The sequence below is a fragment of the Aulonocara stuartgranti genome, assembly GCF_965226115.1.
Source record: "Aulonocara stuartgranti genome assembly, chromosome: 3".
NCBI classification, from domain to species: domain Eukaryota; kingdom Metazoa; phylum Chordata; class Actinopteri; order Cichliformes; family Cichlidae; genus Aulonocara; species Aulonocara stuartgranti.
In genome coordinates this window covers 17,026,650-17,044,143 of record NC_138941.1, presented here as the reverse complement: position 1 = coordinate 17,044,143, position 17,494 = coordinate 17,026,650, and the positions used below count along the sequence as shown (strand labels likewise).

At 41.4% G+C, this 17,494-nt stretch overlaps 1 protein-coding gene across 1 annotated transcript in view; it reads right to left on the bottom strand.

The window, feature by feature from the left end:
• LOC309702568 (uncharacterized protein) overlaps positions 1-17,494 on the bottom strand; it is a 1,257,380-nt gene that overhangs the window by 476,312 nt on the left and 763,574 nt on the right. The gene's annotated exons all lie outside the window — the stretch shown is intronic.

The window sequence follows — 17,494 nt, the reverse complement described above, 5'->3', positions numbered from 1 at the left end:
TGACAGCAGCCCAGCAATATCAGTAAAACGTAAATTAGCCACATGGTGCAATGTAAGGAGCTCTGTGATTGGTTAGGAAAGGACAGACTGGCCACCTCGATTTTTCTTCACTGGACATTGATCCATAGCTTTGCTCTGTAAAGGCTAACAAAGTGCTTTTGCTTTACAAAGACATTCAGCGTCGGTATTCACTCTTTTAAAATGCCACTGAACACTGGAGTGAAATGGAGCCCTGATCCTCAGAGTTTTATTGTTGCTAACATTTCTTATAGATAGCACAGATAGTGCCCCACTGCAGTAATCACTCATGTCTAGATATTCCTGTTAAAAAGGAGTTTTTCCTCCCCACTGTAACATGGCAAACATAGCAAACGGATAATCCAGCTGAAGCTTCAGACAGCCGTCAGACAGTGAAACACTGCCATCTGCTGGACTCGACTAACAAAGACGCTGCTTTGACGGGTGAGGGAGTTTCAACAAGTCTGCAACGACTCAAGCATCAAACTACAGAACTATTACAGCGGACATGGTGCTTTAATGGCTTCCTTAACGCAGGTCAGAAAGGATAATAGAAACTCAATAAATTATGAAATACAAAACTTACTGGTTCACTGCACACACAAAACGTCTCTTATTAGCACAACACTGCTCGGGGCTCAGAGTATATTCCTTATAACCTATTAAACCTTAGCATGTTATTTTGAAGTGTTACAGGTGAAACAGCCAACCAGTGAAGTTAACTGTAATTTCAACACTGAGCTACAAAAATGATTTTATTTTATTTTTAATTTTTTTAATTTCTTTTTACAGTTTTGCAATTTTACACAAGTTTTATCATCAGTGTCACAATGACTGCTGCTAAAATTGAGTATGAGCTTTTTGTTGGTCTGATTAAAAGGTTAAATGTAAAAGCATAATTTAAACATGTGATGTGAGGTCATTAATTACAGTGCAGGTGTCCTGCTTTAGGATCATAAATTAATACTTCCAAAAAAGTAAAGTTGTAGAGAATCTATGTTCATTATCGTTGTTAATCATGGAAAGACAAAGACATCAGACTCTGCTGAAAAATATTACACCCTCCTACTCTCTGCACACAGCGGTCTGAGGGACCTTCCAGGATCGGGGATTTTATTTATTTTGTTCTTTTTTGGTCATACTGGTTAGTAGGTGGTGATCTTGTACCTGGTGATCTCACATTTGGAACATAAATTGCTTTGGAGCAGATTAGGTTCAAAGGATAACTTGGCTCTTGAAGTTAGCCGGATAAGACAGCGTTCTGCTTCACAGTTGAGGCCTCAGAGAGTTGTTGATAACCAAAAGTCTATCTTGTATGGCCATGCAGCATCTTATGACATTTTGTAACCTGAGCAGTGAAATGATTGCTGTTTTAGTGCACATACACAGTGTGGGGATCAGTATCAGGACAATAAAGTTATGGTGCAAAAAGCTGCATCTGGTCAGAAGGAAAAGCACGCACACTTGGAAGACTTGACCATTTGCACAAAATGAATGGCTGACACTGGACAGATGAGAGAATGTGGATGGTCACACCCTCGTGCATTAAAGAGGGCTTTCAGTTCATTGAAAACACAAAACCAAACACACAAAAGACACAATGAGACAGATGATCAGTTTGCTTCACTAAATCATCGACACAAGCCGTGTTGTAGAGGGTACTGCAGCCGTGGCAGGTTATCATCTTAATGTGGCCCTGACACTCCATCGTACGCCACAAAGCTGTGAATAAATGAAAAGCAAAGAGGCATCATCACTAACATAATAACTGTAGAAGTTATCCCGCTGCATTACATTTATCAGGATATCATAATAAATGTTCATCATATGTTGCTTTGACCCATCATTGTTGTCATTAATATCGGTACGTGACACTGGACACTTCCTGTCATTCATACAGTGGGGCAAAAAAGTATTTAGTCAGCCACCGATTGTGCAAGTTCCCCCACTTAAAATGATGACAGAGGTCAGTAATTTGCACCAGAGAAAATCTCTGGCTCTCACAGACCTGTAACGTCTTCTGTAAGACGCTTTTCTGTCCCCCACTCGTTACCTGTATGAATGGCACCTGTTTGAACTCATCATCTGTATAAAAGATACCTGTCCACAGCCTCAAACAGTCAGACTCCAAACTCCGCCATGGCCAAGACCAAAGAGCTTTCGAAGGACACCAGGAAAAGTATTGTAGACCTGCACCAGACTGGGAAGAGTGAATCTACAATAGGAAGCAGCTTGGTGTGAAAAAATCAACTGTGGGAGCAATCATCAGAAAATGGAAGACATACAAGACCACTGATAATCTCCCACGATCTGGGGCTCCACGCAAGATCTCATCCCGTGGGGTCAAAATGATCATGAGAACGGTGAGCAAAGATCCCAGAACCACACGGGGGGACCTGGTGAATGACCTGCAGAGAGCTGGGACCAAAGTAACAAAGGTCACCATCAGTAACACACTACAACGGCAGGGAATCAAATCCCGTAGTGCCAGACGTGTTCCGCTGCTGAAGCCAGTGCATGTCCAGGCCCGTCTGAAGTTTGCCAGAGAGCACATGGATGATACAGCAAATATGGACACTGAGCTGGGACTTAACGATGTCACAGATCTGAGCCTCTGCACCTTCACTATACGTTTGTGTATGTCAGGCCTGTCCTGTATCTCTCCACCACCTGATCCAACACACCACCAAATCCTGATCAGCTGATCATCTCTGCTCCTCTAATCACCTGAATATCCAAGTATCCGAAAGTGTCCATCGATCTGACAATACAATTGTAAAATCGATCATTGACCTGTGCCCTAATGTGTTCTGTGCACTTGTGAACACACTTCCTTATGGAGTACGTTTATTAAGGACACTCTTTCATTAGCACACAGGTTCAATAACACAACAAATAACCTCCAATAAACCTTTTAATAAACTGTCATTGGAGGCTGATGTGTTCTCTCTTGGCTTGTTTTCTTGTTGTGTGCCACACAGAAAATAAATGCATGGTGTCTTAACTCACTGATACTGGGATATCAATGAGCACAGAGTCCAGCCAACGATGGCACAAAGTCAAACCTCCTTCAAGGAAACCGGAGAGTCCAACACTGGCATTGAGGCTACCCCAACAATATCAATATGGTGTAACTTCCTGCTCTAACTCAGGCTCCTTCCCCACAAGAAAGATGATATTTTATGTACTCGAAGTCAGACCTGGAATCTGCGGGTCAGACTTCTTGGGCCCCCGACCCCTGACCCCTGAGATTTTCATGTCTTGTATTTTATAATATTTATCTTTTGTTCTCCTGCCAAAATTGTAAACACTGTCATCATGCCATATCACTGGGATTGCCAGGCTTCTACCGTTCTACCTTTAAAAGCCGGAGAGCAGTCAAATGCTGGAAGTGGAAGCTAAATTGGCTAGTCATTCATATGTATATTAGGTTGTTAACTAGGAATTCTGGAGGGAGGGGAGTGGGGGTGAGTGATTGAGGGGTTGGGGGAGTGGAGTGTTTCAGTTTGCCATCTTAGGGAGAAATCAACACACATGGGTGTAGGTCCTTTGTTGCTGACATTTATTGATAAAAACAGTACAAAAAACCAACCATTTGTACACATATGTACAAATAATAATAAAAAGTGAGTGAGTACATTTCAACATTTTCAGCAATCACTCACAATCCTGGCACTGCCATGGTATCTGTAGTCTGCATTTACCACATGTGTATCTGTAGCAGTGAACACATCGCACAGTGGCATGATTGTTCTTGCATTTGTGACACGTGGCTCTTTTTCCAGGGCTCGTTGTGGAGGGTTGTGTCTGAAGCAACTGTTCTTTTCTTGCCTTCTTCGCAGCTACATGAGAGCGAGCCAACTCTGTTGCAAGCGCCACCAGGAAGTCCACCCGTATTTCCTTCGTCCCGGTGCATGCTTGATACAGCACATGTGCATTCAGTGCTGCCATGTCAATCATGTTATAAAACACGGCAACTGGCCAGCGCCGTGTTCCTCTGCGGACAGTGTACTCCCGAACCATCTGGTCCATCACATCCACGCCACACTTTGTTTTGTTGTAAAGGGTGACAGTGTTTGGCTTCCTTTTGGTAGTGTTATCAGTCTGAACCATGCTGTGCATGCTGCTAAGAATATAGACTGTCTTCTTCCGTTTGGCCACCGTTCTTTATGTTTTCATATTTTAATTTATATTTAATTGGGTTGTGGTTTGCAGTGTTTTGTGTTGTTTTCACTTTAAATTTGTAAAAGGAAAAAGCTGAAAATTTAAATAGTTCAAAGTTGAAATGTGAATAGTTGATTTTTGTATTACATGATTTATTTACTACATTTTATGTGGAGTGAATAAATAAAAGTATATTTACAGTGGTCCCTACAGACAAAGCACATACAAACTTCAAGTCACGTACAAAAGACAACAGAAGTGCTCCAGGATGCTGGGCGCAGTGTTGAGCTTTTGTTACCTAATGGCTACACAAGCCAGCAAGTACCAACAACCGGATTTGGTGTGTGATAGTAACAGGTAGATGAACTTTTTTTTTAAATTATTTGAATATATATGAGTGCCTGTGTATAAATACACAAACAATACACACATGCTTTCAATTGTGTAATTTAAGTGATCTAGTAGCTCTGCTTTGGAAGTTCAGTTCATGCTAGAAATGTGTTTTGGAGTTTGTACGTGTTTTGTCTCTAGGGGCCACTGCATATATTTATATATAAACATATACAAATAAAACCACTTTTTTACGTTAGTAATTCCTTTTGTGCATAATTTTATATTATTGTTAATAATAAATTAATTAAAGCAACAAAACAACCTGAAGAGCCGGTTGGGAGCCGAAAGAGCCGGATCTCTAAAAAGAGCCGGAAATCCCATCACTACTAGCCCAGCAGTTCTAAGAAACTTCTCTGTTTGTGGTTCAGAACCTAATGTGACACCAATGACCACAACAGCATGCAGCTGCAGGTTGTTGTTCATACCTGGCTTTACAATAAAGAGCCATGTTTGCAGGCAGCTATTTGAAGTTTTGTGTAAAATATCATTTTTATAGAAATAAACCAAATGTGTCTAAATATATTAAGTAAACAATCAGAATAAGAACATTTTGAAATAAAATCCAAAAACTGCATCTGGCTTAGTTTTTGTTGAATAAATAATGACTCTGTGTAATATGTCATGTGTTGTATATGTAAGTTGTATTTGTACAATGAAGCCAGGCTTTCTTTGTGTTAGCTGCCTGACAAAACCTAAAACTCTAGTCAGAGATTGCAGGTGTCACAACAGACATGATCAGCTTTCTCTGTCAATCCTATCTTTCTGTTTCACACTCTGTGCACTCATATAAAAAAAGCTTTAAAAAAAAATCACATGACTCTTCTTCCACACAACATGATCCCTGAGTGCCGCCTGCTCCAACCAGACATGTTATCACAGCGACGATGGTGATAATTAAAATCTACAAAGAACGTGATAAACATTATTAAAATGCAGCACTGTTAAAGCAACGTGATTAATGCTGCATTAAAATGAGCCTTTAGCACATAGAGATGATTAAACTGTTTCATTTGAGTTCATTGTTTCTAAGGCAGATGCTACACCAGTGAAGGTGCACTTAGTTTTCACACACTGCTTCTGCATTGTGTCTTAGTTTTAGTGGATTAAATAATGACACAGTGTTTGTTTGTTTTTCTTTAGTAACAAATGACCTCAGACCAGCTTATAATATTTTATAAACAAATAAGCATAAATGCATAAACTCAGCCTGGAATCACATGGGATAAACATGGGATGTGCATTTTTTTTATTTGTTTTGTGTTACTGAGTCTTGCAAGAATGCCAACCTTACCAGCAGCAGCTTGGTTTTTTTGTTTGTTGTTTTTTTAATTTAATGAGTGCTGAAAGTTGAGCAACAGCTGTGACAACGAGAGAAGATGGAGCCAATCAGAAACAACTGTGAAAATGTACAATATGCAAGCTAAGAAAGCAAAGTGTAGCAGTGTTGCCATCATTTTTGTTATTGTGGTATTTTTTCAACATTCACTGAAAATCACTTCTCTCATATTTCCTCTTTATTATTTTCATCACTGTTTAAGAAACGTAACAAAGTCTTATAAAGCATCTAAACCAGCATCATGAAGTGATGTTTAAAGATGGCAGCAAGCTGACAGCATCTCTCAACTCAAGAGCAACATTCAAAGTGCACAGGCTGAAGGAAATGATTGATTTTATCACATGCAATTACAATACGCCTTTTCATCTGTATCTGTGTGTACAATGGGTATCGGTTGTTTGTCCCAGCAGTTTACAATACAGAATGTGCACGTCTGTGGGGCTTTTATAAAGATTTCTATTTGCATTGATACAATTGCTTGGATCACAAATTGTTCTAACTTGATTAAAGTCACCAATGATAAAGGTATTCTTGCGCTTACAGTTACCATTATTATCTCTGTTTGCTATCAGATCATCACATCCCCCTTGTGGGATCATGTTGATGATATGCTGGTTTTCGAATTTCTGAACACGTCCGTTAGTCATGCAGAGCACAGTGCCAGAGAGCGCCACCAGCAGGAAAATGGAAGTCTTCATTGTATTTCTATATCGAAAAAGTAAACAGAGTGAATATATAAATCAGTATTATTTCATTTCATTTATTAACTTGTTTATTTTTGTTTCCTAAATGTTAATCGTGCTTAACTATTAAAGTAAAAATACAGATAGATAGGAAACTCTCTGAAAAGTCAAACTGTTTTCAGTGAGTTTATATATTTGCCAGAGGAAAGGTCAGAATCTGCATATCTGACCACTTTGAATCAATTTATATCTAAACAGAAATCAGTAAAAGTTCAAATCAGTTTTATCAATATCCTCACTTATGAGGATATTGATATCCGTATAACTGGAGTTATTATAGATTTTCATACATGACATTTGTGAAAAAGGCGAGGGTGTCAGGGTCCCTGTGTCTACCCGGTCGCCTCAGTGTGGCTACATGTGTTTCTTTGTTTTGATTTTGTCCCCGCTCTCTCCCTCCCTCCTTCTCTCACTGCCTGGGCGGAGCTCATCTGTGGGCTCATGCCCTTGCCCTCTTCTTACAGTAACCTTTTGCATCTCTGTGAATAGATTTCCCTGGACCTGCCCCGGTGTTACCTGAGCGATCAAGTGTGTGAGGATTGGAGCGAGCTTTTGTGCTTCTTGTGGAGTGTGAAGAGGAGCGTGGAGCGTGGATGGAGTGAGGACTTTGGAGCGTGTGTGGACTGCAAGTGTCTTTCCCCCCTCCTGTTCGTGTGTGGATTCCCGGAACCCGTCTTTTCCCCACTGTGTAAATAGATCACCTGGTGCTTCTGTAAATAAAAAAACCTTTATTGTTCCCTACTCAGAGCCTACGCGTGAGTCCGTTCAGTCCCGTTGTGACAGAGGGTAAGGACGTAAATCGACTGGTAAAGAGGGACTGGTAAAGAGTCTGCAGCCGCAGCACCAATCCATCTGTCGATCTCCTGTTCCCTTCTCCGATCACTCGTGAACAAGACTGCGAGTTTTGTAACTTAATAAAAGCAGTAATTTGTTTGCCAGAGTGCCCCTTCCACGTCACACCCTGTTCTTTCCTTCTTGTCTTATATGGAAATTCACTTTGTGTAGCTTTTTGGGAAATTGTTAAACTTCAGGAAGATTCTGAACATGCCCCATCGTTTAGCCAGCTCTTTGGAGCTAAGCAGGTTCAGGCCTGTTGTTGTAAGTTTTATAAAACGATCTCATTTAAACGAATAATCCAGCTGAAGCTTCAGACAGCCGTCAGACAGTGAAACACTGCCATCTGCTGGACTCGAATAACAAAGACGCTGCTTTGACGGGTGAGGGAGTTTCAACAAGTCTGCAACGACTCAAGCATCAAACTACAGAACTATTATAGCGGACATGGTGCTCTAATGACTGCTTCATTAACGCAGCTCAGAAAGGATCAAACATATCAATAAATTTTAAAACACAAAACGTCTCTTATTGCCCAGGGCTCAGGAAGTGAGTGACCACTTAAGTGTGTTCAACAGGAAGCTAAAAGTTGTTAGCTGTTAAAGTGTTCAAAAAACAGCAGGAGCTCGGTGTGAGGCTACAGTGGGCCAAAAAACACAAGATGACCTCCAGCAAGGAAAAAATGTATCTGGACGTCTCTGTGAGCATCTGTCTCACTGTGTAAGTGTAGCACAGTGTCTGTGTGTGCATGGCTGGGCAAGAGAGACAGCACAACTGAAAGCCAGCACTCAGACGAGGACCCGGTGCATCGTCTGTCTCATCTCAGCCAGTTTACTTACAAACTCTTTAAGTTTGAATTTTAAAGCCGACAATGTGCACAGGGCAGTGATATTTAAAATGAAGGTAAACTATTCCAATCTCTGCAGCCCCAATTGTGTATCTCACACACACACACACAGTCCTGAATTCATTACTAAAGTCTCATCCAGACATTCAATGTGCTCTGTAATTAAATTGAGACGTGGGGTCAAAATTCCCACCTAGATTGAGTGAGATGAAATAGAAATCGGCTCTCCTCTAACTAGGGTGACCAACCGTCCCTTAAAAAATGGAATTGTCCCGTATTTAGAAACAAAAGTACACGTCCCGTATTGAGCTAATAAGGGACGCACTTTGTCCCGTAATACAGTGAGAATCAAAAGTAGTCTATAAATGTTAATGGAATTAACGCTTTGTTTGAAAGCATAATTCCCAGCCCCTCTCCTGCTTTGTGACCAATGAGCTGACAGCACACTTATGACAATTCGAGTATGACAATTCAGATTACCGCTCATCTCATTGGTCGAGGAAAGGTCGCTTGCGGAGAAAATACCGGAAGACAACAGATGACCACAACAAGAAGCATGGCCAACAGGGAAACAAACGCCGACACTGCCGTGCAAGTCTCGGACGACAGTACACCTAAAGCTGGGCAGACACTGTGCGATTTTTTCAGTCACGTTATTCAGCTCCTGCTCAAACTGCACGATTGACTCGCAGGGGTTAGAAGTTGGTAGGTCACGATGCAGGTCTCACACTATACCGCCCGATGCTCTGATGCGACCCGAGTGCTCACACTGTGCCTCCATAACATGAAGGTTATAACAGAAAATCTGTCGCTCTCTCTGTCTTTCACTCACACAGACACACCACCACCATCAACTTTGCTAAATTGCTAATGAAAAACATGATCAGGCAGCTGTGAATGAGCAGCAGTGTAAATCCAACTATTTTCACGGTTGTTGTGGTCGTGATAATTTTGTGATGCCACATCGAAAAGGCTCGGATGAGCTTTCCAAAGTTCTACAAGTTGTGCCTCCATCGCTTGTGTCCAGATCACACGCTGCACAGCCGTGCTGCTCCGTCTTTTTCACCGACGTTTACGTGTTTGCGCGTGAGCAGTGTGAGCGGCTCACGAGCGATTGATGATCGGGAGCTGCTCGAGGTGTTAATCGCTTCTCGTTACCCCACGTATACTACACGATGCACGATGAAGGCCAAAATCGGGCCGATCACCAAATCGGTCGCACGACTCAAAAACCGTCTCAAAATGGGCCAGAAATCGCACAGTGTGAGCCCAGCATTAGAGCAGCAATGTTTGTTCGCTCAGAGAAAGAAAAAAAGGCTGCAAAAGTACAGGGAGGAATGGGAAAAGGGAAACACCTGGCTGGAAAAGGTCACCATAACACCTATAAAGCGCACTGCACTGTGTGCCGGCGCACTTTTTCCATAGGCATGCTTCTAATGGGCACATGAAGAACATGAGGGGCGTGAAAGCTCGGGGAACCCTTAACCAATTTCTTGTCCACCAGGCCACGGCAGAAGCAGATATGGTATGTAAACACTGGTTTGTTTTTTAAACCCTCTGGTTAAGGTTAATATGGGCATGTGCAGTGAATATCAGCGCTATGTGGCCAGAAGTGTGATAATATAATTTATTTTGTGTAATAAACAACTGCAAGGATAGATGATTACAACAAATAGATCACTAATACATAAAAGTAATACATAGATGAATAATGATGATGAGTTATGATGCGTAATCATGGGAACAAGCGGGTTTACAAACAGGAGCAGCTGATTAGCATTAGAAAAGCTGAAATAATACCTCAACTGAAGCCAATTGCACTAAATGCACTAAATGTGCACTGTTACAAGAATATTTTTCGTTCTATTGTTTTCTATTAATTTATATAATTTTAAGTTAAGCAGGACAGAGTTCTTTTAAAGAAAGATTTACTTTTATTCTCAAAAGTTAAGCATGACAGGCTTCTGATTATATCCTGTTTTTGTTTTTTTGTTTTTTCAATGTTGAAATTAAAATCTAGTAGCAGTCTTCTCATTTCTTTGTGTTTTGTGCTGTTTTACAGGCCCACAGAAGAGGACGACTCCGAGGCAGATGAGGGACGGGTCCCAGGACGGTCCATCGGCGCTGGAGCTGGCCATCCTGGAGTCCCTGAAGAGGCCACACCAGTCTCCAATGGAGCATTTCCTCCTCAGCCTTGTTCCTGCTCTGGAGAGCAGCTGGTCCTTTTTATTCCTGTCTCTCTGTAAATACTTATATTTATGTTTAATGTTTTTCTGTTTGAGAATTTTAATATTATTTCAAATAAATGTTTATAATGACTAATGTCTCAGTTCTACTACACAGCAAATGTTGGCACACGACTTGACACATGTAGAATTTATTTCATATTATACTAATGACAAAACATACTAATACAGTGGGATGCAAAAGTTTGGGCAACATTGTTAAAAGCCATTATTTTCCTGTATAAATCGTTGGTTGTTACAATAAAAAATGTCAGTTAAATATCATATAGGAGACACACACAGTGATACTTGAGAAGTGAAAAGAAGTTTACTGGATTTACAGAAAGTGTGCAATAATTTTTTAAACAAAATCAGGCAGGTGCATAAATTTGGGCACCACAAAAAATAAATGAAATAAATATTTAGTGTATATCAATGTGTGTCTCCTATATGATATATGGGGTGCCTTTGTCTGGACGTGCTTCCCATCCAGAGCTGCACAGCACAGAGGAAAGTTCCAGCGCTCCTGGAATCCCTCTGTGATGGACCGCCAGTCTCCAGGTGAAGGCACAGCCATGAAGTCGTCCACTAGACAGTCCCAGATGGCCGTCGCTGTCTGGGGGGTGATCTGACACACCGACTCTGAAACTGAACACTTGGTCGTGAAGGAGTCCCCGGTGACAAGGAACCTGGACAAAATTGTTCAAAATCAGTATTATGTGTACTGCAGTTACAAAATACATTATTCAAATTCCAAAATACTTTTGTGATGTCAGATTTAAATCACAAAACTTAAATCTTACATAAAACATTTTGTAATTATAAGGATAATCACAAAATGTATATTAGATCATATCTAAAACAGTTGTTTTGTTTTAACTTTAACATATCATAATTTAATTGGTAGCAACTTTTACAACTACAGTGTGCCAATCACTCATAATTCCTAAACATGTCAATCAGGTAGGAATGAAGTAAGACATTAATAGAAATAAAGAGTTGTATGTTGACATGTAGCCCTTAATCTGATAAGACAGCTTACCAAGATGAACCAAACTGTTCAGTTTTATCTAACTCTGTTTTAAAAAAGGCTGGTGACCCCTGCTATAGAGTCTGACAGCTGCAGGGATTATATACAAATATTCAACTATCTCAGAATCAAACCAGGTCTAAATAAAAAGGAGTGAGTATCACTACAAAGGTTAACTCAGTGGTCCTAATGCTACAGTTTGATATCAGCAAACACCGAGCGCATACATTGATGTGACACCATAGCCATGCTATCATTGCAAACACTGATAACGGCATAAATCGAATTAAATCAGGACTTGATGAGAGCTGAGTATCACTAGAAATATTATAAACAGTCGTCTCCTTACCAGTGAACACCGAGAGCATTCACTGTTAGCATAGCACATCCATGTTAGCAGTGTATAACTGGATGGTTTAGCATATTAGCACAGGTATCAATAAAGGACTACCGTATTAAACACTTTTACTAACCTCAGGCAGATGGACAGGCGCTCTGCAGGTGGGATTGAGCGTCTGTAGTTGGTGTCTAGGCGGGCGATTCTGGGACCGACGCGGGAAAGCAGGTCCTCAAACTGGCCGAGTGAGAGACGGTGATATCGCTGGAACCGGCCGTCATCCAGGCGCAGCTCCTGGAGCAAATGGTGAAACTCACCAAACTGCTCACGCCTCTGGAGGACATGATGGACTCAGGTACAGCGAGGACGTCTTTTACGCCGCTGCTCTGCTCTCCACAGTACATAGAGAAAGGAGACTCTCTCTTCAAGCGCTAGCTCGACAGCTGCCATCTTGCAAAGATACCGGTCTGGCACAACTTCCTCCCACATCCCTCCCACATTTCCGGTTCACATGCGAGAAAATATGATATTTTGAGGCGCGATGGATTTTTCTTGGACACGCGTAGAGGTGCGAATGTGCACGCGTCAAATTAGGGGCGTTTGGGACATTTTTTTAGGGTCCATCGCGTTCGGTGTGAACACACCGTTACATCTCCAAATGTACTGGAACTGATTTGAACCAGAGGACTCAGCCACACTGTTACTATGTACTGCATAAACAGGTTTACCGATGAAGGTAAATCAGACGCTGTCCTGACTGTGTGGCTAAATTTTGTGCTGAAAGCATCAAATCAATTGAATATGATTAACTTGCTATGAGAGGTTTTTACTCCAAGTGTGACTTTTTCTGGGTTCATACACCTTTCAGGGTCAAATTCAAGCACTTTGTGAGCACGTTTAATGTCCATTTTCAACATTTTCCAGCACATTACCATAAAAAGGATGCATATTTCACTTCGCATCACCTGAGTAAGACCACGTGAAAGGCCAAATTAATGTCTTCTCATCAGATATTGATGCTTCTTTCTTATGTGACAAAAAAACAGGAGGAGAAGGATCTTTGCTTGTGTTGTTTTTTAAGTTCATTCATTCAAAACTAACTGTAAGACGCTTAACTACATTGCAGTCTGTGTTATTGTTGTAGACCTAATTATCACCTTTAAAGTGTTTGTGCTAATAACATCATGTAGAGTAAGACAGGCATAGAGAACAGCACTGACTGGGAGAGGCTTTGAACAGATGACATACTCAGATCAATTCAACACTTTAGACTTTAAAAATGCACAAGCGTCTTTCAAAAACCCATTTATTTAATCTATCATCATTGATATTATTATGTACAGTTATAATGTACTGTTCATCTCCCTTAAACAGGCAGCCTTAAAGTGTGAAATAGTCACTTGTCTACTGTCTCAGTGGCTGATAGTGCCCCACAGGCCTCAATGTCAGCTTGAAGCCATTATGTTTCAATTGTTTAATGATAAACAGATTTTGAATGAAAGCGAGGAAACTTCGGTAGCACAAAAAAGTGACTATTCTTTGTTCCCATACGGTTCAGTCATATTACCGTCATTTCCCCCTAAGGTGTTCCCAAAGACACCAGGTTAATACTTGAAAAGGCTGCAGCGATACACAAAAATATCATCAATATTCTGTTTACTTGGTGACAACGTCGCTTTTAGCCTTCAATCAGAAAGCCTGACGTTGGCTAGTTAAGCATCGGGCTAACGTTTAACGCTTTCACTTGAGGGAAGTAACTCGTATTACTGCTACTGCTGTGTAATCTTGGTTCAATTCACAGCATATTCTACAAGTTACCCTGCAATAACTAACTGTTAGAATAGCGGCACCGTATTGTATCGCACTGAGTGCACTTCAATCCTTTATCCCGTGAGTTTGCTAGCTAGCAAAATAATAATACCAATTTTAAACAAATAACATGTGTAACGTACACACTCGAGAAAATTATTTACTAGTACTTACGCAAACTCCCCCGTTGTGAAAACGTACAAATCCTTCTTGTATTTTTCGTTTTCCAGCAAACACTCATTAAAACGGCCTCCAGGCACATTAGCGCCCTCACCCCCGACTGATCAGGGAGGGGGTGGGGGGTCACACATTGAAACAGACTAACGTGCAGAGGTACAGCCCAGGCAGAGAAATGTTGCTTTTAGACTTTGCGACTCGTTTTATTTCTCTATCTGATAAGAAAACTATTCAATCAGATAGTTATTTGTGGTGAATGAAATACGGTTACAGTTTCAAGAAGTTTTAAGCACCAAATCCGAAACCCAAGCACTGCAATATTAAAATCCAATTCAATTTCTTGTTTGTTCCGAAATCTACGACATGACTATATACAGAAAAGCTTGACATGGTATGCAAAAAAACCCCCGAAGACAATACAAATACAAATACATGAACAAAAAATGTTTTAACTGTCAGTTATGTCATTTTAAAATTTTCCAAAACTAACATTTTCTTTGATTGACTGATATTAAATTGATTAGGATCAAGTTTAGTGTGAACAATATTACACAAACAAGCACGTGTGTGCGCATGCGCACATATTAGAAACCTTCGATCGCTTCTCATATGTGCGCATGCGCACATATGAGAATCGCTTTGATCGCTTGTGACGTAGTAACTTTGCTTTGATCCTTTCTGACGTCATAACTTTGCTTTGATCCCAAAATCCATAAATAGGAGCGCTCACCTGTTACTTTATGCTTAACGGACGTTGACCTGCAGCAACTAAAACCCTTTCGAGAAGTTTTGAGAGCAATTTACGAGAGAAACCAAAACAAGTTCAGTTTTGTTTCTCACCAATCCACAGCGCAAACAGACACATTACACCATGTCAGCCAACCCATCTTTCGGCTCAGATGAGCTTGGAATATCTAAAGGGACCATTTTGGGAGATCACCACATGGTGGAGGCTTTCCTTGGAGAAGGAAGCTTTGGTGTTGTAACGAAATGTCGCGATACAAAAAAGAACCAAACTGTTGCTATTAAAGTCAACAAGAGTGACCCTGAAATTCTGCTCCAGGCAAAACTGGAAATTTTCATCCTGGAGCAGCTAAGACGCTTGGATCCAGACAGGTGCAACATTGTCGAATGGAACGGCTATTTCCTCGATGGAGAGCGCATTTGCTTGAATTTCGAACTCCTCGACCAAAGCCTGTCAGACTACATAGGGGACCGGAATAACCAAGGTCTCCCAATGAGAGAAATCAGGCCAATTTTGCATCAGCTCGCAAATGCTCTATTCCACCTGGGTTCTGTGGGAATAGTGCATGCTGACCTCAAACCTGTCAACATCATGGTTGTGAACCGCAGTGAGTCTCAAGTCAGAGTCAAACTTATAGACTTTGGCATCGCATGTAACACCTCTGCAGTGATTCCTGGTGACTGTGTGGGGACAATTGGTTATTGTGCACCTGAGATTATGCTTGGCATTCCATATGATGAAGCAATTGACATGTGGTCTCTGGGGCTGGTAGCTGTGGAGCTTGCTACAGGGGTGCCTCTCTATCCTGGGGAAGACGATTATGACGTTTTGAAATTCATAATTGAAACCCAGGGTCAGCTACCAGATCATCTTCTAGAGTCTGGCTTGTACACTGACAGCTATTTCATCGAGGATAACCACAACGAACAGCGCTGGACATTTAAGACCCCAGAACAATTTCAATACGAGACAGATTATCGATCCAAGGAAACTCGATATATAAAACTTAAGCGTCTCGATGACCTCGAACAACTGCTGAAGGTTAGGCGAGGACCGGAAAATGGCCAATCATTATTTGTAAGGCTAATCAAAGAAATGTTGGCCTTGGATGCAAATCAGCGCATAACACCCTCGGAGGTTCTGAAGCATCCCTTTTTCGACCCTGGCCTCTCAAGGAGAACCCCCTGCACGGACATGAATAGTACAGGGGGACAAAACCTTGTGCTCTCTCAGCAGCAATCATCGTTTGGGTGGCCAGAATTCTAGGGGAGCTAGAAATTCTTGTGGAAAAAAAGCCCAAAACAATAACATCAACAAAAACAACCAATGAATGTGGTCTTAAACTTGGGCACAATTTGGCTTGAAATCCATCAACTAATCTCTCAATATTCAAAGCGGAGCAGCAGACAACTTACCATCACATCAGTCCTTCAATCAGACCTACAACAAACGTCTTCCGTCTCTCACCCCAACCGGTCGCAGCAGATGGCCGCCCCGACCTGAGCCTGGTTCTGCCGGAGGTTTCTTCCTGTAAAAAGGGAGTTTTTCCTTCCCACTGTCGCCAAAGTGCTTGCTCATAGGGGGTCATATGATTGTTGGGTTCTCTGTATGTATTATTGTAGGGTCTACCTTACAATAATACATATAGCCTTGAAGTGACTGGTGATGTGATTTGCTGCTGAATGAATTGGGAACTAATTGGAAATCTGGATATTAATTAAATAAACCTGCTTTGAGCATCAATTAATTGTTGTTTGAAATTCTTTATAAATATATAAATATAGTGCCACTCTTCTACTGTTTAAATTGCAACTGTTTAAAACTGACTAATTTATTCATACACTTGAGCATAAACACATGCACAGTAAATGGCCTGTATTTGTACAGCGCTTTACTTAGTCCCCAAGGACCCCAAAGAGCTTTACACTACATTCAGTCATTCACACATTCACACGCTGGTGATGGCAGCTACATTGTAGCCACAGCTGCCCTGGGGCGCACTGACAGAGGCGAGGCTGCCGGACACTGGCGCCACCAGGCCCTCTGACCACCACCAGTAGGCAATGGGTGAAGTGTCTTGCCCCAGGACACAACGACCGAGACTGTCGGAGGCGGGGCTCAATCTGGCAACCTTCCATTACAGGATGAACTGCGAACTCTTGAGCCACGATTGCCCTATATACACATATACTTTACAGTACTAGTCAGTGCTTACATACTAGTTCTTTTCCCTACTTTTTCATGCTTACTGGTACAAAGGCCTGTTACTAGAGTTAAATGCTATCAATGTATTCTCACAGTTATGGAACTGTACAAATGCATACAAAATAACGCTCACGTAAACATAACTGTGCACTAGTTTGCCCTTATTGCTGCAGTTTGTTTCAAATCACTTTGAATAAAGTTCAGCTTCTCTCAAGCTCTCTCTCTCACACACACACACACACACACACACACACACACACACACACACACACTATGTAACGTTTCAGCAAGAAAATACCGCCCCTCCCCCCCACAGTGACACCACCACCACTAGTCTGCACAGCTGACATGAGGCAGCATGGATCCATCCTTTCATGCTATTTATGCCAAATTCTGACCCGACCATCTGCATGTCAGAGCAGAAATCAAGACTCATCAGACCAGGCAACATTTATCCAATCTTCTCATGTCAAATTTTGAGAACTGTAGCTTCAATTTCCTGTTCTTAGCTGACCAAAACGCTCTTCTGCATTCTTTGGTTGCAACAAATGGTTGTATGAGCTACGGTTGCCTTCCTATCAGACATTTTTCTCTGACCGTTGACATCAATAAGGCAGTTTTTCCAAGAGAA